At 40.7% G+C, this 22,902-nt stretch overlaps 1 pseudogene; it reads right to left on the reverse strand.

Moving 5' to 3' along the window:
* LOC137645314 (uncharacterized) overlaps positions 1-16,705 on the reverse strand; it is a 33,416-nt pseudogene extending 16,711 nt beyond the window's left edge.
* Between the last annotated feature and the right edge of the window lie 6,197 nt (positions 16,706-22,902).

Genomic DNA, 22,902 nt, shown 5'->3' on the forward strand with positions numbered 1-22,902 from the left:
TCTAAAAAATTAGGTAGAAAAAAAAGACCTGACATAAAAATTCATAAAAAAAAAGTTTATACATATATACACAAATCCTTTTAGGAATTGATTCTTGAATGTTTAGGACACATCTTGATGTATTTTGGATGAAGTCAGACCCATGGAGGTGAAGATCTGAAATGAGAAAAAAAGGGTAACTTTTTTTGGCCAAAAAATTTGTCCAAATTTCATGAATTTTTTTGGGTACCCAAATGAAATAGGAAGTGGCTAATTTTTTTAGGGAATAAACATATGTTATCCTAAAATAGAAATATGTAAAAAAATCTTCATTATTTTGTAAATTACATTTATATCAGGGGCCATATCTAAAGGTAATTTTTTGAGTACTTAGAAATTTCGTAAAAAAAATACATATATTTAATATATAATATGATATTTATGCAGGTAAAAATATACCAAAATATCACAAATTCTATAGGGAACAAGAATATATATAGATAGGGCAACTTACGCTTCGGATATGTCCACAAAATGGCCGCCAACCACATTGACTCAGACTCCCTAATCTGCCACTTGAAATGTAGGAAGGGTATGTCAATTTCAAGGTGTTATTTACTAATCTAATTATTATTGGATATGCATAAAAATTGTATGGTGGGTTGCTGGATAATTGTCGATTATTTTACGACTATAAAATTAAAATTCTGACCCAAAAAAATTTTTTTGAAGGGAAATAAAATCGAAAAAAAAATGTAAAATATAATATTTTAGCTAAAAAAATTTGATGATATTCAATCAAAAAAGAAGTAAACAAAATTTTCCGACAAATAAACATCTAGAGGAATCATTACTCTGTGATAGTTCCTTAGTACGTAGTAATTTTGAAAGAAATGGGAAAAAACGAAAAAATGGCAATCACCGGAAAATCGAACACATACCTATATATACGCCATATCTGGCTAAAAAAAAGATAGGCATGGGTAGCCAGATCATCTAGAAACACTTTCCAACACTATAAAAATATAAGTTTTGCGACACTACTTGCCAATTCCTTACGGTAACATGACTAAGCAAAAAAATGCAAAACAAATAAAAAGGGGCACTCGCGGAAAAATGGCTAACATTCTAATATACGGCATTTCAGAAAAAAAAAATTCAGCCACGTACTAGGCAAACCATCAAGGCACATTTTCCGACAAATAAACATCTAAATGAATCATTACTCTGTGATAGTTCCTTAGTACGTAGTAATTTTGAAAGAAATGGGAAAAAACGAAAAAATGGCAATCACCGGAAAATCGAACACATACCTATATATACGCCATATCTGGCTAAAAAAAAAAAGATAGGCATGGGTAGCCAGATCATCTAGAAACACTTTCCAACACTATAAAATTATAAGTTTTGCGACACTACTTGCCAATTCCTTACGGTAACATGACTAAGCAAAAAAATGCAAAACAAATAAAAAGGGGCACTCGTGGAAAAATGGCCATTCTAATATACGACATTTCAGAAAAAAAAAAATTTCAGCCACGTGCTAGGCAAACCATCAAGGCACATTTTCCGACAAATAAACATATAAATGAATCATTACTCTGTGATAGTTCCTTAGTACGTAGTAATTTTGAAAGAAATGGGAAAAAACGAAAAAATGGCAATCACAGGAAAATCGAACACATACTTATATATACGCCATATCTGGCTAAAAAAAAAATAGGCATGGGTAGCCAGATCATCTAGAAACACTTTCTAATACTATAAAAATATAAGTTTTGCGACACTACTTTCCAATTCCTTACGGTAACATGACTAAGCAAAAAAATGCAAAACAAATAAAAAGGGGCACTCGCGGAAAAATGCCCAACATTCTAATATACGGCATCTCAGATAAAAAAAAAGACATGCACGTGTTACCCCAACCATCAAGGCACACTTTCTAACACATAAACATGAAAAAAAAATCAATAATATACGGCAATTCCTTACTACGTAGTAAATTTTTACAAATATTGAAAAAAAAACAGAAATTGGCAACCGCAGTTAAATACCCAATATACCAATAACTACGTCGTATCTGACAAAAACAATATCACGCATGGGTAGCCAGATCATCTAGACACACTTTCCAACACTAAAAAAGCAAAAGTTTTACGACACTATTTGGCAATATCTTACGGAAAAATGACTTGGCAAAAAAATGAAAAAAAATGAAAAAGGGGCACTCGCGGTAAAATGCCCGACATTCTAATATACGGCATCTCAGATAAAAAAAAAGGCATGCACGTGTTAGCCCAACCATCAAGGCACACTTTCTAACACATAAACATGAAAAAAAAATGAATAATATACGGCAATTCCTTACTACGTAGTAATTTTTACAAATATTGAAAAAAAACAGAAATTGGTAACCGCAGTTAAATACCCAATATACCAATAACTACGTCGTATCTGACAAAAACAAAGTCACGCATGGGTAGCCAGATCATCTAGACACACTTTCCAACACTAAACAAGCAAAAGTTTTACGACACTATTTGGCAATATCTTACGGAAAAATGACTTGGCAAAAAAATGAAAAAAAATGAAAAAGGGGCACTTTCGGTAAAATGGTCCTCGTGGTGATGAACGACATTTTAACTAAAAAAAAAATCATGCACATGGTAGCCAAACAATCCACCAAGACTTTCCACAACTGATAACCTATACAAGTTGCACCATTCTACGACAATTTCATAATACGTAATAACTTTGATAATTATGCAAATTACCTTAGAAGGGTAAACTCGGTCGCGCTCGACCCCGACGCGTCTCAGAAATCGGGGAAGGAGTACAGCTACAGCAATGCACATCTGGACACTACTAGAGCGTGTAGGGGAGACACCTCCTGCAGGTCGATCACCCACAAATTCAGTCACGGGGGTGAGTCACGTGAGAAAAACCTGTTTTTTTTTGACGCTCGGGGTCGCGAACGACCCATCGTACCTATCCAGGGTTAAAGCATCTAAAAATATGTGACTCAACATTCCTGGCTTGTGATAAAGGCGTGCATAAGTATTTATGGGCAAGACTTACTTTTCCTAGTTCACCCAAGGATTGTTTCCAAGATGTCAATATGGTCTAGTAAGCTTCAGACAAGGGTTAATACCAGCCGTGAGTAAGAGAAACCATTTCTTTTGAGGAGAATTTACAGTAGCTTGAATCATGATGGGTGCTGTGGCGGGATGTAAACAAAAACAACCCCCACACCCTTGAATCTTACTTCTGACAATTGACTCCGCAGCACAAACTTTCCCCTGACGTTATCATAAACTGGACTCTTAGACTAAAGGGCAACAAAAACAAAACATAACCTTAAAACTATATTTACCGCAACCAAAACAAAAAATCCTATATCATTAAACAAACTTAACACAAAAACAGACAAAAATAGCACTTTTATATTTATATATTATAGCTGCGTGTGTGGGTACACAGAACTCACCAATAATCGAAAAAAATAATATCCTTTACATAAACCCAACACCGTCAGTCCACATACAGTACCGAAAAACACTTACCCACACACAATACCGAAAAACACTTAAACACTAAAATAAATCACTTAATACTAAACCCAATCGTATACCACAACCCAGAAATAAATCACATCAACACCAACATAAGCAAAAACGCTAAAATATGCAATATATATGTTGTGTGGTAACCGTCGTCCACAAACTCTACACACTGGCAACAGTCCTTGTAGCCAATTGCCACAACTTCCAGGCGAACAATAACTAGAGTCAATTCGACTGTCCATTCACATTATCGGTGTTCATCATCATCATCATAAGGAATAAATCTATTTCCAGCCAGGTCGTCAACGCTCAAAATTCTTTCAATATCTCGCAGTCTAAATATAAACATCCGCAGTCTGCTCCTAAGTTCATATTATACGGTCCAGGTCGTCATCAATCTATCAAAAAATTAAGTCTCTCCAAAGGAGGAATCACGGCCTGCCAAAATAAAAAAGAAAAACACTTATGAACACTCCTAACTAACTTAACTATCGCACTATAATCAAAGATAAACAATAAACTTTCTATCATTCACGAACGCGCCTAACAAAAATTAATAAAAACAGTACTTACTCCGAATATAAAAAACACTAAACAGCCGGCTTCCAAAGAACAAAAAAAATAACAACCGACTCCTTCTACGGTCAGAGATCCAATGCTTTCGCCCAAGACATTTATCACCGCCCTATCCTAGCTAAAAAAAATGTAAACAAACAACCTCAAATATACCGACAGTCTTTCCAACAACAACCATTCGCTAATTACCCTTGTTCTTCGGCGCGCACCGCGGACACACAAAACACGCACACACAAACGCACATACAAACATACTCTCTCGCCCATGCGCGATCTAACTAAACTAAAGCAAATGAAATTCTCTCTCTCTCTCTCTCTCTCTCTCTGACAAAACTAAGGCAAATAAACACTCTTTCTCTCTCTCTCTCTCTCTCTCTCTCTCTCTCTCTCTCTCTCTCAAAACTAAGCAAATAAACACTTCCTCTCTCTTGCGGTTTGACAAAACTTAAGTAAATAAACACACTCACTCACTCACTCTCTCTCTCTCTCTCTCTCTCTCTCTCTCTCTCTCTCTCTCTAATGACAAAGCTAAAGCAAATAAAATGTCTCGATTTACCAATACTAAAACAACACACTCACTCTCTCTCTCTCTCTCTCTCTCTCTCTCTCTCTCTCTCTCTCTCTCTCTCGATTTGGCAAAACAAAAAAAAAATAAATTAAAATAAAATTAATCCTCCACATTCCTCCCCCCTTACTTTGCCAAATCCTCACACAACACTTACCTATTTTCTCATTACCCAGTCGCAATCAGGAACAGGGCCTCGGCTTCGAGTAACTGGGCCTTCATATACCTGCACTCTCTCATTCACTTCTTCCATGTCGTTTTCATTCAACGTACTATTACTACTTCCGTCTATGTTCTGCTCGTCTAAGATATCATTCACTATATTTCATCTACCTCAGTTTCATCTGGCCCGAAAATCCCACTAATTTCTGTCAACAATTCATCCATTACATCTAAACCATTTTCTACTTTAACAAAAGAATCATTCATACTGCTTATCATTCTCCTATCTTTCATTCTCGTGTTCGTCATACGTTCTCTTGCCTCATCTAACGAAAAACCACACACACTATAAGTATCATTCATACTCATCCAAGTTTCATCTGTATTAATACATTTATCTTCCATACTCACCTGTACATTTACACCCTTGTCCTGCTTATTCTGATTCCCGCCAACAACTACAAAATTTTCCTGTCTTTTATCCCCAGTAACATTTTCAGACTTCTTTTTCCTTCCATACTCTACTAACACCAATTGCCTATCTTCTAAACCTAATGCCTCACACATACTCGGTTCATACTTGTTCGTTTTCAGCCATTTATTCATACCATTCGCCTGAATATATCTTGGTACCTCCTTCCATTTCCGCAACTGATTGTGGTGTGCCCTAACCTTTTCCACACTACCATCCACACTTACTTTACCTAAAACATAACTCAACCCACTAGAACCAACATCTAACACCTCATATGGACCTTCAAACTTATCACGTACCTTATTGACATTCACTCTTCCTTTTTCAATTACTTCTTTTAACACTTTATCTCCCACTTTGTAGCTTTCAAATCTCTCATTTGCTTTCTTCCAAACATCTCTATCATTCTCGGACACACTCAAGCTCGGTCTTACTATCTTTTCAAAATTCAACACAAACTTACACGGAGACATACCAGTACTCTTGTGCACCGTCGCATTATACGCCCACAACGCACGCCCAACATATAAATCCCAATCATTATCACATGTACTCATCATCCGCAAAATTTCTGTTAAGGTTCTTACAGTCCTTTCAGCCAAACCATTCGCACTTGGTATATACGGAGTCGAATATACATGCTCAATACCCCATTCTCTCAACATCTGCTCAAACTCCCATCCAACAAACTCCGGACCATTGTCACTTAACATTTTTGCAGGCTTACACACACTCATCGGCAACATCACTTGACTTACCATTCTCGCTACAGTCTCACTTCTTTTATTCTTGATGGGTACTGCATACGCAAACTTGCTCATATGATCGACCATGACAATCATTCCCACATGTCTCCTCGCAGTCACAGGCAACGAAACACAATCAATCACAAACATCTCAAATGGCTCTTTCATACGTAACCTCAGAACAGGCGGACTTGCATGCATGCTCTGATACTTTCCCTTCTGACAATCCTCACAAGTAGTCGCTACATCCCTACAAATTTGACTCAACCCAGGCGTAAACAACCTCTCTCGCATGCATTCCCACAATTTATTCTTCCCCATATGCCCATACCTGTCATGCACTACCATACACATACTTACAGCTGCATGCATTGGAAATACAGGAACATATATATCTTCATCCATTCCCCTATGCAAAAAATACACAATATTCTTACAAACAATAAATCTTTTAACAACTTTCTTATACGCTTCCAAATCACACGACCATTCTTCCACCCTAATACCATTTAAAATGCATTCACGTAACCTACTTATTTCGAAACATTCACCTTGCATTTCTTCCACCTCTTCTTTGCTCAACAAATCTTCTTCACTCTTTGCAATATCAATCATGCCAACAAAATTCGCCATGAATACACTATTATCCTCAATTACTATTACCTTACAGCCGTTCTTTGAAAGCAAACCCTTACCAACATCAACTGACACATGGTGCAACCTCAAAAAATCTATTCCCATCGAAAAACAACTAGGCATTTCATTCTCTCCCATTACAATAAAATTATGTTCAACTTCCATACTCCTTAGTTTCACCTTCAACCTCACTTCTTCCCAAACAAGTAAACTTCCCTGACCTATTCCATGAATTCTCACACTCGTACACTGTCTTTTCACTTCCCAATTGTACCTCTCAATTTCCCTGATAACTGACTCATTTACTAATGACACTTGAGCACCCGTATCAATTAAACTACAATATTCATTCTCATTTATATTCACATATGTCATCATCCTTCCTTTTACACCATGCATACATACATTTACTCTCCTTTCAATTCTGTCTCTCACTTCACCAATATGTTCATCATCATATTCACTGTCCTCTATACCGTCATATCTTAGATTAAGGTCACTTGCACCATTATCCTTCTCACTCAACAATTTGCAACATTCCTCATGACATTGAATCCTCAAAATATATTCCCTATCATTCTCCTTACATGCCCTATATTCCATCGGTCGATTCCATCCAAATTACAAATACACAGTTACACCATACAACATACTTACCACCATTAATATCTTTGATAATACTTCCCCTTCTAGTACACTAATCTCCTCCTCATATACCATTTCTTTTGACACTTCATTCATCACCCTTCTTTTAACCTCGCTTACGCTACCTGGTATTTCCGTATTTAACCCCTCTTGTACCAACTTACTTAAACCCATTAGGATACACTTATATACCATATCTTCCCCTTCACAACTCTGCTCCACAACTAAACCTTCAGGCAACCTTTCAGAATTCTGATTACTCTCTTTATCTTCCATCCTCCCATGCATCCTCGACATCGCATCTGCTATCACATTCTTATTTCCCGGTACATATTCTAACCTAAAATCAAATTCATTCAAATCCTCTATGGTCCTAGCAACCCTTGCATTCACACACTCTTTCCTTATCATATACACTAGGGGCTGATGGTCAGTACGCACAATGAATTTTACACCATACAAAAATACCTTCAATGCTTTCACACAAAATCGTATTGCAGCCAATTCCCTGTCAATCGTCGAATACTTCCGCTCAGCTTTATTAAATGCTTTACTAACATACGCTATTACTCTCAATTGCTCTTCTCCATTTACTCTCTGCATTTGAACCAAACAACCACCCATACTAACCCCACTCGCATCCGTGTACAACTCTAGCATATTCGCATTTTCACTGTAGTCTGGAAATGCCAAAGTGACGTCTTTCGCGGCCTCTTCCTTCAACCTTTCAAACGCTTCTATCATCCGATCATCCCATTTTAATTTTGTACTATTCCTTTTACCCGTCCATTCATTCAAAGGCTTCCCTATACCTGAACAATCTCTAAAAAACTTGCGCCCAAACTCAACCAAACCAAGAAAACCTCGCAACTCACGCACAGTCCGGGGACGTGGAAATTCTCGCACCTTATTCACAAACTTATCACTCTTCCTTATACCAGATTCACCCACTACATGCTCAAGAAATTCCACCTCCCTGGACAACCATGTACACTTTTCAAGCTTAATTTTCACACCAACTTCAATTAACCGCCTCAACACTGCCTCAAGCAACCGCATATGTTCCTCAACAGTCTCGCTTGCAATCAGAATATCATCTATAAAAACAGTCACCTTCTGTCGATCGAAACCAGCCAATACAACATTCATCGCTCTTTGGAAGGCAGCAGGCGCATTAGCAAGACCAAAACTCAACCTTTTAAATTGAAAGTGACAATTTGTACTTGAAAATGCGGTAATGGGCCTGCTCCCCTCTGCCAGAGGCATCTGATAATAGCCCCGCACCAAATCTAATTTAGTAAAAACTTTCATTCCATGCATCTTATAAACACAATCAGACACCACATTCATTGGAAAACGTTCTTTAACAGTCACTTCATTTACCTTCCTATAATCAATACACATGCGTAAACTTCCATCAGGCTTTCGTACAGGGACAATAGGGCTATTCCAGGCACTCTCACTCCTTTCTATTACACCCATACGCTCTAATTCCTGACACTGCTCCTCTATCTCCTTGGCAATAGGCGGAGAAAAATGCCTGGGACGCTGATATATAGGGGTATCATCACTGAGAACTATTTTAAATTCTGGCAGGTCTGACCCCCCACAATCATCGTCACTGAGACTCATAACTCTCCGCTTATCCCATAACATCTTAAGCAATCGTTCCCTTTCGACCTCACTTATACTCTCATCTAACTTAATTCTTCCTTTCAACGTATCGTAATCCCAATCGTCATCGTTCTTTACCTTACCAGCCATTACCTGTCTCGCCTTAACATATCTTCCATCCTCTACATTGATCAGTGTATACATACATCCCATGCAATCGCCCTCACGTATTCCACGTACTCTCTTCCTCCTAACACTCGGCAACAACCTTACATACACCTGGGGTTCCTGCATATTCATAACACCATCATATATATACGCACTCATTTTCACCAAATTTCCTGCTTCCATACCTTCCACTACATATTCATCCTCGTCACTATTTGAAATTCCCAGACTGCTCGGCCATGCAACTTTTACACTAATAACCTCACCTTTCTTACCCGATAACTTTACACTTTCCTTTGCTACCAACGGCACTCCCTTCCACACCTTCGTACTCACTCTGCCGTCTTCCTTTAAATAAAATTCCCCACAAATATTACCTTTAACCTTTATTTCTATCATATTCACACTTGGATGTACAATCATACCACATTTTTTCAGAAATTTATACCCAAGCAGTACGTCATATTTCTCATTCGCTCCCTCGACCACGTAAAAATCATTATCCTCCATCATCAACCCCCCAATCATAACATTTTCCCGCAACTTTCCTTGCACAGGCATACGCAAATTACCAATACCTTTTACTTCACCCTTACATCCCTTAAATTCACAAACCTCTTTTACCTTATCATATGCATTCCCAAACATTAAATTGACACCACAACCAGTATCAATCAAACCAACCAACTCTACACCATTTAAAATCATTTTCACACTCATGCAATCATGTGCTCTTTCTCCCATCACATCTTCATGCAATAAACCCTCACGAACATGCATACATTCACTCCCCACACACACGAGGACTCACCCAGCTGAACCCTCTGATTAATTAGTTTCCCGAACATCCTGGCTGACTTGATCCCTTCTTTCTACAAACCCTAGCTACATGCCCATCTGCACCACATTCAGTACACTTACCACTCCTTGCACATTCTAGCATAATGACCATCCTTACCACAATTACCACAAATTACATTCGTACGATTACTACGGCATCCACTCGCTATGTGCCCAGTCATACCACACCGATAACACTTAACCACTTTCTCTTTCTTACAATCGCTAATACGATGCCCTGTCTCTCCACACCCGAAACATGCTCCTAATGCCCATCTACACTCGTTCTTTTTATGTCCTACCTTCCCACACCTATAACACCTCTCTTCACGGATACCACTACCTAACCTAACTTGCTGCGTACTAGCACTTCTATCTCTCCAAACTTGATTTCCCTGTCTAAACCCGTCATTTCTCGGCATGGGTATTCCTACATTACTCACCCTAACACTTCTATCTATTACACTATCAGCTGCCCTCATTGGCCCTCTCATAACAGCATCTCTAAAACTACCAAATTCTGGCACACTTTCCTCCATTCCAGTTCTTACACTCACAGATTTACTTTCTTTCATACACCTATCCAACTCGTAATCCTCAACTATCTCTAAAATATCATCCCAAGTCAATCTCTCTCTAGTCCATCTCATTTTCTCCTTCCGTTTCAAATTAATAAACTCACACACACTCTCTGGTACTGTACCCAAAAACTTCTTCATTAGTTCCTTATTTTCATTTATTCCTTCGTCCCCATACTTCTTTCTAGCCAATGTTTCTAACCGACATACATACATCGAGATTGCTTCACCCACCTTCATTCGTGCTTCATCAAAATCATTTTTTCGCTTATACCTAACACTACCTTTCATACGTTTTACCTGTTCAATTATCTTCTTCTTTACACTTTCATACTCAACCTCTCCTACACTCATTATCACCCCATACATCGTCAACAAATATCCTGACAAAAATTCTCCCAACTCCCTAGCCCAAACTCTCTTACTATCCCCATACTTAGCCTGACAAAACTTTTCATATTCCCTAAAGAAGTCATATACATCCCTACTGCTATGTTCATTAAAACTTTCCCACCTAGGTACCTCTCTCATAAACACCGTCTTACAAACTTCCTCTACTTCATTCTCACTACTATCTTCACTGTCTACTCCCTTCTTGTTGCCTTCTTCTTCATTTGAATACAATGAATCTAGTTCTACACTCAAAGTCCTATCTTTAACTATTCCCTTCTTATCCTTTTTCTTACTTACTACCTTCACCCATTCATGATCATCCTCACTCACACCCTGACCTTTCTTCTTTTCTTTCTTCACATTATCTTTACCTTTCTTCTCAGTCTTCCTATCACCCTTCGTTCCAATCTTACTATGTCTAGTCCCTTTATTTTCAATATCACTATCACTACCTTCCCCATTATCACTTACCCTATCCTCTTCCACCATCAACCCGTTACCAGAAGCAGAAGCCACTCCTCTGACTGCACCTTCACCCATGACAGTTTTCATCATCCCCATTACTTGCCCTATCATAGCTTCCATTCGTTTCTCATTTTCTCGCATCCTCATCTCAACACCCTCTTCCACTCTCTCTACAGTTCCCTGAAGTTCCCTAAGTTTCCTTTGCATCTCCTCATTCTCACTACTTAACCTCGCATTCTCCAACAACAACCTCTCCTCTCGCTCATTAGACAACCGCAATTCCTCCTCTAAAATATACAACTGTTCTTCCATTTCTTCCATTTTGATACCATTAATATTTTAGGTATTTCCTAAACTTATTTTACCCTTGTCCAACAGTCCAATTTCAATCCCACCTTCAACAGTCGTGTCCCTGTTCGGGCGCCAAATTTATGTGGCGGGATGTAAACAAAAACAACCCCCACACCCTTGAATCTTACTTCTGACAATTGACTCCGCAACACAAACTTTCCCCTGACGTTATCATAAACTGGACTCTTAGACTAAAGGGCAACAAAAACAAAACATAACCTTAAAACTATATTTACCGCAACCAAAACAAAAAATCCTATATCATTAAACAAACTTAACACAAAAACAGACAAAAATAGCACTTTTATATTTATATATTATAGCTGTGTGTGTGGGTACACAGAACTCACCAATAATCGAAAAAAATAATATCCTTTACATAAACCCAACACCATCAGTCCAAATACAGTACCGAAAAACACTTACCCACACACAATACCGAAAAACACTTAAACACTAAAATAAATCACTTAATACTAAACCCAATCGTATACCACAACCCAGAAATAAATCACATCAACACCAACATAAGCAAAAACGCTAAAATATGCAATATATATGTTGTGTGGTAACCGTCGTCCACAAACTCTACACACTGGCAACAGTCCTTGTAGCCAATTGCCACAACTTCCAGGCAAACAATAACTAGAGTCAATTCGATTGTCCATTCACATTATCGGTGTTCATCATCATCATCATAAGGAATAAATCTATTTCCAGCCGGGTCATCAACGCTCAAAATTCTTTCAATATCTCGCAGTCTAAATATAAACATCCGCAGTCTGCTCCTAAGTTCATATTATACGGTCCAGGTCGTCATCAATCTATCAAAAAATTAAGTCTCTCCAAAGGAGGAATCACGGCCTGCCAAAATAAAAAAGAAAAACACTTATGAACACTCCTAACTAACTTAACTATCGCACTATAATCAAAGATAAACAATAAACTTTCTATCATTCACGAACGTGCCTGACAAAAATGAATAAAAACAGTACTTACTCCGAAAGTAAAAAACACTAAACAGCCGGCTTCCGAAGAACAAAAAAAATAACAACCGACTCCTTCTACAGTCAGAGATCCAATGCTTTCGCCCAAGACATTCATCACCGCCCTATCCTAGCTAAAAAAATGTAAACAAACAACCTCAAATATACCGACAGTCTTTCCAACAACAACCATTCGCTAATTACCCTTGTTCATCGGCGCGCACCGCGGACACACAAAACACGCACACACAAACGCACATACACACATACTCTCTCGCCCACGCGCGATCTAACAAAACTAAAGCAAATGAAATTCTCTCTCTCTCTCTCTCTCTCTCTCTCTCTCTCTCTCTCTCTCTCTCTCTCTCTCTCTCTGACAAAACTAAAGCCAATAAACACTCTCTCTCTCTCTCTCTCTCTCTCTCTCTCTCTCTCTCTCTCTCTCTCTCTCTCTCGCTCTCTCTCTCTCTCTCTCTCTCTCTCTCTCTCTCTCTCTCTCTCACACAAAACTAAGCAAATAAACACTTCCTCTCTCTTGCAGTTTGACAAAACTTAAGTAAATAAACACACTCACTCACTCACTCACTCTCTCTCTCTCTCTCTCTCTCTCTCTCTCTCTCTCTCTCTAATGACAAAGCTAAAGCAAATAAAATGTCTCGATTTACCAATGCTAAAACAACACACTCTCTCTCTCTCTCTCTCTCTCTCTCTCTCTCTCTCTCTCTCTCTCTCTCTCTCTCTCTCTCTCGATTTGGCAAAACAAAAAAAAATAAATTAAAATAAAATTAATCCTCCACAGTGCAATGAAAACCCTAGGATCGAAAAAACTATTGAAAGTAGGCAATACTCTCCGCTTACTGAAAGGCTTTTGGACATCACAACATTTGTAGGTAAAAACATCAATATAAATATCCCAAACCAACCTAAGAGTGCTATGTAAATGGGATAAACTAGAAGTAAATTCTAAGTTTTCAAGTCTTTCAGCGACATTATTAGATGGGAATCTTGAGAGGAGGCTCTTGTCGTTAAAGACAATTTTGTGAACTCAAAAGTTTCCTCCTTCAAGGAGTGCTAATTTGTTTCTGCTTATTAGATCCATTGCTGTGTCGACATCTTGGGTCGACACTAGGCCATCGTCTAGGTAAAAATTACAATTGACAAAATCTCGGATATCCAGGCTCTGCATGCTCAACCGACAAGAGTAGTCCATACATAACTATTGCTGGGGATGAAGTGTTTCCAAAAACATGCACTATCATCTGATACTCAATGAAGTCCAAGTCAGGGTTATTATCTCTATACCAAAAGAACATCAGAAAATTATGGTGGTCGTCACTTACTTTAAAGTTATGAAACATCTGTCTTATGTCAGCAGCTATTGCTACAGAATTCTGTTGGAAGCACAGAAGGATACCGAGGAACTCATTGCCTTAGTGGTCATGTCTAAGCTAGTTAATAGCATATCATTGAGGGAGACACCATGGAATGTAGGAATCGGAGACAATATGAATTTTATCTGGTTTCTTTTGGTGATAAACACGTGTCGACAGTGGGGTGGGGAGCGCTATCTCAGCATAGACATGTTAAAAAACCTTTCACATAAATTCAACCAGATGTCTTCTTCTTTCTATAATTTTAAAAAGAATTCCTTTCAAGGTATTCATACGATTCAAGACGCATGCTCAGTTATTGGTCGGCCTAGGTTTATTAGTACAGAAAGACAGAGGGGCAACCTAGTTTCTGCAAGCATCTTTTGTAAAGTCTTTACTCATAATAGTTAAGAACTCTCTCTCTTCAACTGAAAGACCAAGCCTTTCACCCTCTTTACTTCTCTTGAAGACAGAACCTCAGTTGATTCCTTTTAATGAATAATTAGCCATTTTGTCACATGGATTAAAAAGAGAGTGATAGTCACTTTGCAGCAGAGAGGTTTTTTACAGACACACCTTCTGTGAGAATGAGCCTCATTTAAGCACACATCTCCAATTATGGTCCACCCTAAGCTGGTTTTCTGTGCAAAAGGAGCATCTACAGGGCTAATCTGTTAATCCCAGGCATGGTGAACAGGTGGTACATCACAGCCTAGTAGAAGCAAAATTTCAGTATTAGAATCACTGGGAGGAAAACAATTAGCCCCTTCAAGTGAAGGAATCTCTTCTCGGTGATTTGAAATATCGTTACATTCTATCAGCTAGCAAATTTCAGTTATTCGACAGTTATCAACAGTTTGTATAGAATAGCCAGTAGCTTTCTTACCAGTTGTGCTGGTGGTATCAGCACATGAAGACAATGAATACTGAATCTTTAAACTGCATTCATTGAAAATGTCAAAGAATTTTGCCTTTGCTAATGAGCAATTGCTTTGGTCATCCAAGATAGCACAGGAAAATATACTTAGATCTGGACGATTATTAAGATAAACTTTTACAAGTAGTTTTTGCACAAGACTTGCTAGCAAAGAGGATACCACAGATTTGCGTACAGGATGATTTAACCATAGCGGGCTTCCCTCCGTGCTGGAGTTAATCTGGAGTTGAACATGGGTGATTTGCAGTGTTCCCTTATGCGATGGTGGGATGTAACTTACATGTTTACAATAACCTCTATAGATAGGTTTCTCACAAATATTTTCACTTTCAGATAAAGTTAAGTATTAATTTTTCTTTTAAAGTTCAGTGAATGGGAGTTAGAGGTAAGATACAAGATACTGAGAAGTTTTTTGTTGGGTACTGAAGATGTCTGAAGAACTAGTTTTGGTCTTTTTTTATGGTTATTCCATTCCTCCCTTTAAAAAAGAATTTCTCAGGCTTTGACGATGGAATGCTAGGTTAGTCAGGTGACTGAATCTCATACCAGAAGCAAGGATATTTTTTCATTTTGGGCATGTCCCTAATATATTTAGTAAAGAAAGTAAAAGGTGGATAGCGTACCTTAAATATCTCCTTGTAACCCATAGCCTTTGTGGCTCATTTCTCCTGTAGGCCAAAAGGAGGCTCACAGCTTATGAGGTTGATGCTTAATGAGGTGTGGGTGTCAACTCCAGTAATGGCCTATTTCTTTAAGAGATTCAATTCAGACACAATATCACAGAGGTTATATAACCTTTTAACGGACGCTTCATTAATTTCAGGTAATCCAAAGTGGTCATCTATTCTTTCCTAAACCCAATTGCGACCACGTTGAGGGTTACTTCCATTTGATGCTCTAATACTTATACCCCCTCATTTACATTTTGCACCTAAGTGTTTTATCCGTAAGTCCATCCACTCCACTGGAGAAAGACCTAGTTCTTCAACAACATCATGGAATCCATCTTTCCAAACATTATGAAATTCTGCTTCCGTGTCAAAGTGGACAACCTTGAGAGTGGAAGTTCTTTTTTGTATGATAAAATTTGTTAAACTAGAATATACATCAATTACATTTCCTGTCAACTCGCCTTCACCATATGGATTAAACTCAGGAGTAATGGGGTTCAAAGATGTAAATGCATTATTGGACCTAATGCTTTCATAGTTATCAGGAAGACATGAAGCTCGGACCTAAAAAGACATCTGTACATTTCCTCTGGGGATGTTGAACGTTAACATCACCAATATTTTCAGCACTCTCATCTCCACTCAGGAAATCTTTAGAGACTTTTAGCTCAGCCTTAGCTTCACTAATCTTCTTTTCAGTTTTTAAGAAGTTTAACCTAGCTTGTAAATCAGTTTGCTGTACCAAGATCTCAGTCTCCTTTATTACAAAATTAAGTTTTACACACGCATATTCTGCTTTGTCACGTAGCTTTAATGCAAAGAAAATTACGCTACTTTTTGTACTACCAGCACCACTAGATTTGTTAGAAAACCTACATGAATTGCGCTTGGACTGAGACATATATTTAACAGAATAACTGTCTTTCGCAGAGCTATCATCTGAATGAGACACAAAATCACAACATGTCCTACTGTGCATAGGCATATATTAATTCATGTTTTGGTTAGACTCTGGCACAGTGTTATTAAAACTCATTACATCCTTAAACTTACTGTGGAAAACATCATTTACTTGCATAACAAAAACAATTTATAACTGTCTATCAGTGATTTTAATACTATGAAATTATGATAAAAACTCATTAACTAGCATCCCAGCTAGTGCAGTGAAAACGTGTTTGCCTATCATTGGCATATCAGCAGATCAAACTCAGCCTAGGACCGTAAGTTTAAGCTGTTTACTGGGGAGGCCACTGCTATATATGAGCACCATAGTTGGGGGGTAGGCGTTGCCCGGCTGACATTCTGGTGAGTATCTATTCTGATGAAACTGGAACTGAAACCAAACACCTTTTATCCTTTAAGGTATCATATTTGGTTATGGTTTTAGTCAACTCCAAATGAAAAGTATCTGCCGGCACACTAGACCACCATCGATAATAACTTTTAAGTATAAGTTAGCTTTCTGTTTTGGTTCATTTATTCTTTTTTAATAAAGGTTAACAGTTTTGCTATATCAAAAGTAACCCTCTTCTGACAATATCCTACTGAAAGCACAGGTGCTTGCCATGATGAGGAACCTCATTTGATACTAGAGTACTGACTTCGAAAGTTAGTTAGACCTAGCCTAGCGGGATGTAGCCTGAGAATATGGATGCTAGGCTAATGCTGTTAATGTTTTGCCTACCTTTCTGGATGCAAAATCACAGCAAGTTTTAACTGTTCTGTTCTTGATGGGTAATTGGTAAAAAAGTACTTTACCTCAACCATATATAAATAAATAAATATATATATATATATATATATATATATATATATATATATATATATATATATATATATATATATATATATATATATATATATAGATATATATATATAGATATATATATATATATTTTTGGGCTCAAGCCATGGCGTCCTGATGGAAGGTTCCTGTTTGGTAGCTTCCTTGGGTATAAGACTACTAAGATATTCCCAGAGAATTTAACCACAGGTTATCACAGAATTCTAACTTCTGGAGCGAGTATCTCAAAGGTTTCCCTTTAAGACATCGTAATACAACAGGGGACACGCATGTCTGAACGTGCCACATAGCTATCTCCACCCCGAACAGAGTTAATGCTTCGGTGTGTAAGGGCTGAGAATAGCTGGGAGCCGTTCCACAGCTAATCTCACTCGTGGCTACTACTGATACTCGAGACGTAAACAAACGGACGCCATTGCTCTAATGACGTCACGCGCGTCTTTATCCTTTGTTTAGTAGCTGCCCTACTTAGACGGATTTTCCCTTGTGTTATCTTTATCGCTTTGCATCTTCGCTATGTCGTTACCTTCAGCCTCGCCTTCTTCTGGAAAGTTGAGTACAAGGTTCCAGTATTGTTTAATTAAGCTCTGGCCGTAAAGTAAATATTATTTTGCGAAATAATTGATGTTTTGTGGCAGAGCTGTGCCTCTACCGGACCCGCCATTTTATGGCGTCGTTGTTGTTTTGCATGTCTTATTTAGTTAGCCACAACAACGCTTCCGGCTTTATATACTAATCGAATACATTAGTTTATTTAGTCTTCATAGCTAGGAACTTTTATATCGTGTTTAGACGCTTTTTATCGGTCATCGATTGACCTCATACCAGTCGGCTACTATAGCCCCCAGGCCAGGAGTTACATACAAGTGTTCATGCATGATTTATTAGTGATCCTAGATTAAGTTATGAAGATAGTGGCATTATTATTTTACAATACTTTTGACAGTGATGCAAATGTTTTTCGCCTTCAGGGACCATATAGGGGATAGGCTAGTCAGTGATTCTTTCTAGCCTAACCTAACCTTAGGACCCCTATATGCTTCCTTCATCCCCTGCCTTGGCATTCCCTCTATTTAGCCTTGATCCCTTTTCTGAGTAAAGGGATTAATTGTCTAATAGAGTATATATCGCCTCTCGGTCCTCCCTAAAGGAATGAACCCCCTTTAGGATTGCGTCTGAGAGTGAGGTTAGGCTAGCCTACCTCTATGGCTAGGATAGTCTATGACTTTCCTGCGATAGCGATATGTCTTCTTCCTTGCCTAGTTCAGGACTTTTAGCCCTGTTCTAGGTTGGGTTAGGAAGGTTTCTCTGTTCCATGCTGAAACTGTACTCTTGCACCGTTTTAGCCGATCAGCCTGATCTTAGGTTAGGGAGTGTCCTCCCTTCCCTTAGTGGCCGCTCTGGTACAGAAACCCTTCCTGGGAAGACCTCTCTCTTCTCCCTCCCCACCTATCTCTTGTATAGCCTAGCCTATGCTTAGGTTAGTTTATACTCATCTGTCCCCTGTCCTACAACTCCTCCTTAGGGTGGATGAGTAGGGCTACCCGAGCTTCCCTGTGCAGTCCGCTCTGGTACATATGCCTTCATAGTGTCCTATAAGGTTAGTTACTAGTATAGTTCTGCATATGGGAGTCTCCCCCCCTCCCCTCTTGGGTGTTCCCTAGCCCTCCCTTGGGCTACCTAGCTCCCGGTCCCTAGTGACCCCTGCTTATGGATGTTAGAGCCTGCCTCTATCATGGGTACACCCTCTCAGGTAGGGGGAGGGATGTCTGGAACCCTGACGGTACTTCCTGCATCCCTTCCCCCCTCCCCCTGTCTCTCTATCTATCCGGGTGCCGGTCTCTTGCCGCCTCTACTGTCGGCAATACCTGCCTCCTTATTGGTGACTTCCCTACCCTTGCCGCCAGCCCCCCGTGTACCGAGGGACTGCCGGCTGCCGCCGGCTACTACCGGCGGCTCTCCTACTCCTATCTAATCGTCCGCCTGCCGGTCGATCACCGGAGTGCCGGCATATACTGCCGGCAACCCGATACTACCTGTACCATCCTTATCCCAGTCACCAACCTGGCATCCTCCGACTGCCGGAGCCGCCGCTTCCTGCCGGCGTGCCGCCGTTGTGCCGGCGGCCGTCACCCTGGTATCTAACTGACTTTTGAAAATTGTCTGTTCTAATGCCAGAATCTATGCTGGAGCGAGCTCCGGCATGCCGGCGGCTTGCCGGATGCCTCGGAGGCGTCAAGAATACTTGCACCCCCTCACTGTAGCTATCATAAGACTAGGATAGCCCTACATGGCAAATAGATAAGCTGCTTTTGCTTTTAAGATCAGTACCTAGTACTGCTCTATTAGTGATCATGCTGTCTCTTTGCATTCTTCTAATTCCAGCATGCTATGTGCATCTTAGCACGGCTGGTTGCCAGAAGCAGTTACCTTTAATGAGGCCTTCTGGCTCTTAACTGGGAACCGAATGAATTCGATCCCAATCTTGTCCTTGGTTTTCCATGGAATTCCAAAATAATGGGAATCCTAGGAAACTATATCCAATGATCTCGGTCATTTGGATTATCCCAGGACCAAGCTTATGGTAACCAGCCGGGCGAGATGCATGGAGCGTGTTCTCCTTTACTGTTTTCATTCTCTATGCATCACACATTCTTTAAGTTAAAATTAATGATTAATATTAACTTAGTTTAAGAGCCATTCTTATGACTCCCCCATACTCATTTTCTCTTTCTTCCACAGGAGGAGCAGATGAAGTGTGACTTCGCCTTCTGCGCTGTGAAACGCCCGCAGTTTTACGGGCATACGGCTTGCAGGACTCACGCCCCTTGTGCAGACAAGAAAGGGGATTTGAAGTTCTGGAATCCACTGGATTGTACGGTCTGCCAGGCCCACTTAGTTGAGGCCTTCCATAACCCTCCCTCAGCGGAGGTTAGAGACATTTCTCGTGAAAAGCTGCGCAAGTGGGTGCGTGGCTTTCAGAAGAATGCTACTGGACCGTACCTGGCCACCGAAGAACTGAGGTCCCTGTTGTTCCCTAAGGCCTCCCCTGACTCAGTGGTTCCAAAAGAAGCAATCCCCACTGTCCAAATTACGGTGGAACCTGATGTGGTCATGGCTCAGTCCATGCACGAGTGTCGTTTAGATTCCGAGGATGATGAACAGATCTCAGACGTCTCGGAAGACACGGAGAAGACGCTTATGGCTCAAGGAGCCGAAGAGGACGAAGACAAGGTGGAATACACCGAGTCGGAGCTTGGAGCTGCTCCCTCGTCCATCCCTCCGCCTACTCCTACACCGACGGAAATGTCCATTCCGTCTACCTCCTCGACCCCGGATCCTTCCTCTTCTACACAAGAACTGATCCGGCTGATTAGAGCTGTCATGGACGACAGACTGAAGGAGAACCAGGAGTCCATCAGGTCAATGATTGGATCCAGAGAACCGAAGAAGATTTCGGTCAAGGATCTCCCAGCTTGCTCTCATGCCAACCCGTGGAGGTATGCAGAGCATATGGTTATTGCGACCGGCAGGATCTTTGTTAGTGACAAGATCGGCACGGTCCCGTTGGAAGATGTGGAGTTCTTCCCAAGCTTCGAGGCCTACCCGGACTGTTACGTCCGGCTTCGTTCCGAACCTGCCTCGAAGGAAGAGACCGAACCTAAAGAAGAGATAGTGTTCGATCTCGCAAAGGCCCAGGCTATGCTAGCCTCCGCATTTAAGAGTAGGGGCTTTACCTGCTCTAAGCTTCCAGCCTTAAGCAAGAAGCATCCTACATACGTCGCACCTGACACTGCGGTTCTTCCTTTCTTGGAAAAGGCCTTAGCTGCATGCCTTAAAGCGGCGGAAGAAGGAAAACCCTGCCCTGCACTGGAGGAGTGCAGACCCTTCTCCATCGTGACCCCCCCTGACGCTCGACACTGGAAAGATGTTCAGCATACTTTCGTCGTGGGTAGGCTCGATCCTGACGTCGCCGGACGTCAGTTTAATGAAGACCTCCCTAAGCTCAATGATCACCTCCTTCGCCGGGAACAAGACACGAAGGAGAGGCTTGCGGCATCTCTTTCTCATCAAGTCCAACTGGAAGTGATGGCCTGTGACACAAGAGTACCAGATCACTACATGGTACTAGCCAAATCCCACTTACTTACAGTAATGAAGGACTTGTACCATTTCATAAAGGCTCGTAGAGCCTGTCGTGAATTCGTGTTTGCCGGTGCCACCGTGAAACACGAACCCCGGAGGCTGATTTCCTCCAACATCTGGGGAAAGCACCTGTTTCCTTCTGACCTTGTCAAGGAAATAACTGACAGAGCCGCCACGGAGAATAGGAACCTTCTCCACAAGTGGGGCATGTCCAGAAAAAGGAAACCCTCTCAGGACGATGGACCTCAGCCTAAGAGGAAACCACAAAAGCCAAAACCCCAGCAACGTCAGCAACGACGCCAGTTTCCGGGACCCGCTACCTCCCAAGTGGTTGCCCAACCACAACAGACCTTTCAATTGGTCCCCCAACCGGTGTTGTCACAGTCACCGGTCTTCACCCCTGCCTTTGAGCAACCATCCACTACCTTTCATGCCAAAGGTAGAGACTCGTCCAGGGGTGCAAGCAGAGACGCATCTCGTCGTCCCTCCAGAGGTAGAGGAGGAAAGGGAGCTAGCGGCCGAGGCAACAAGTCCTCGGGACACCAGAAGCAATGAAGTGCTTCCGGTGGGAGGAAGACTCCGCCAATTCCAGGATCGTTGGACCTTCGATCCCTGGGCACACAGCATCATCAAGAACGGTCTAGGCTGGAGTTGGACGCAACCACCCCCAATCTTCCAGCGGTTCTTCCAACAATCGACCCCCATTCTGGAAGAATATGTTCTAGACCTCTTGAACAAGAAGGTGATAAGGAAGGTAAAGTCCACCAGGTTCCAAGGGAGACTGTTTTGCGTTCCCAAGAAGGACTCAGACAAACTCAGAGTCATTCTGGACTTATCCCCCCTCAACAAGTTCATAGAGAACAACAAATTCAAGATGCTGACGCTTCAACAAATAAGGACCCTTCTGCCTCAAGGTTCCTACACGGTCTCTATAGACCTGGCGGATGCCTATTGGCACATTCCAATGAACCATCACGCTTCCTCCTACCTAGGATTTCGACTCCAAAGGAAAAGCTACGCCTTCCGGGCCATGCCATTCGGCCTCAATGTGGCCCCTCGGATCTTCACAAAGCTGGCGGATGCCTTAGTACAACAGCTCCGCCTAAGAAACGTCCAGGTGATGGCCTACCTCGACGACTGGCTAGTCTGGGCTCCATCGCCCGAAGAGTGTGCAAAGTCTTGCAACGAAGTTACCCAGTACCTAGAACACCTGGGATTCAAGATCAACG

Source organism: Palaemon carinicauda, chromosome 8, assembly GCF_036898095.1.
Source record: "Palaemon carinicauda isolate YSFRI2023 chromosome 8, ASM3689809v2, whole genome shotgun sequence".
NCBI classification, from domain to species: Eukaryota; Metazoa; Arthropoda; class Malacostraca; order Decapoda; family Palaemonidae; genus Palaemon; species Palaemon carinicauda.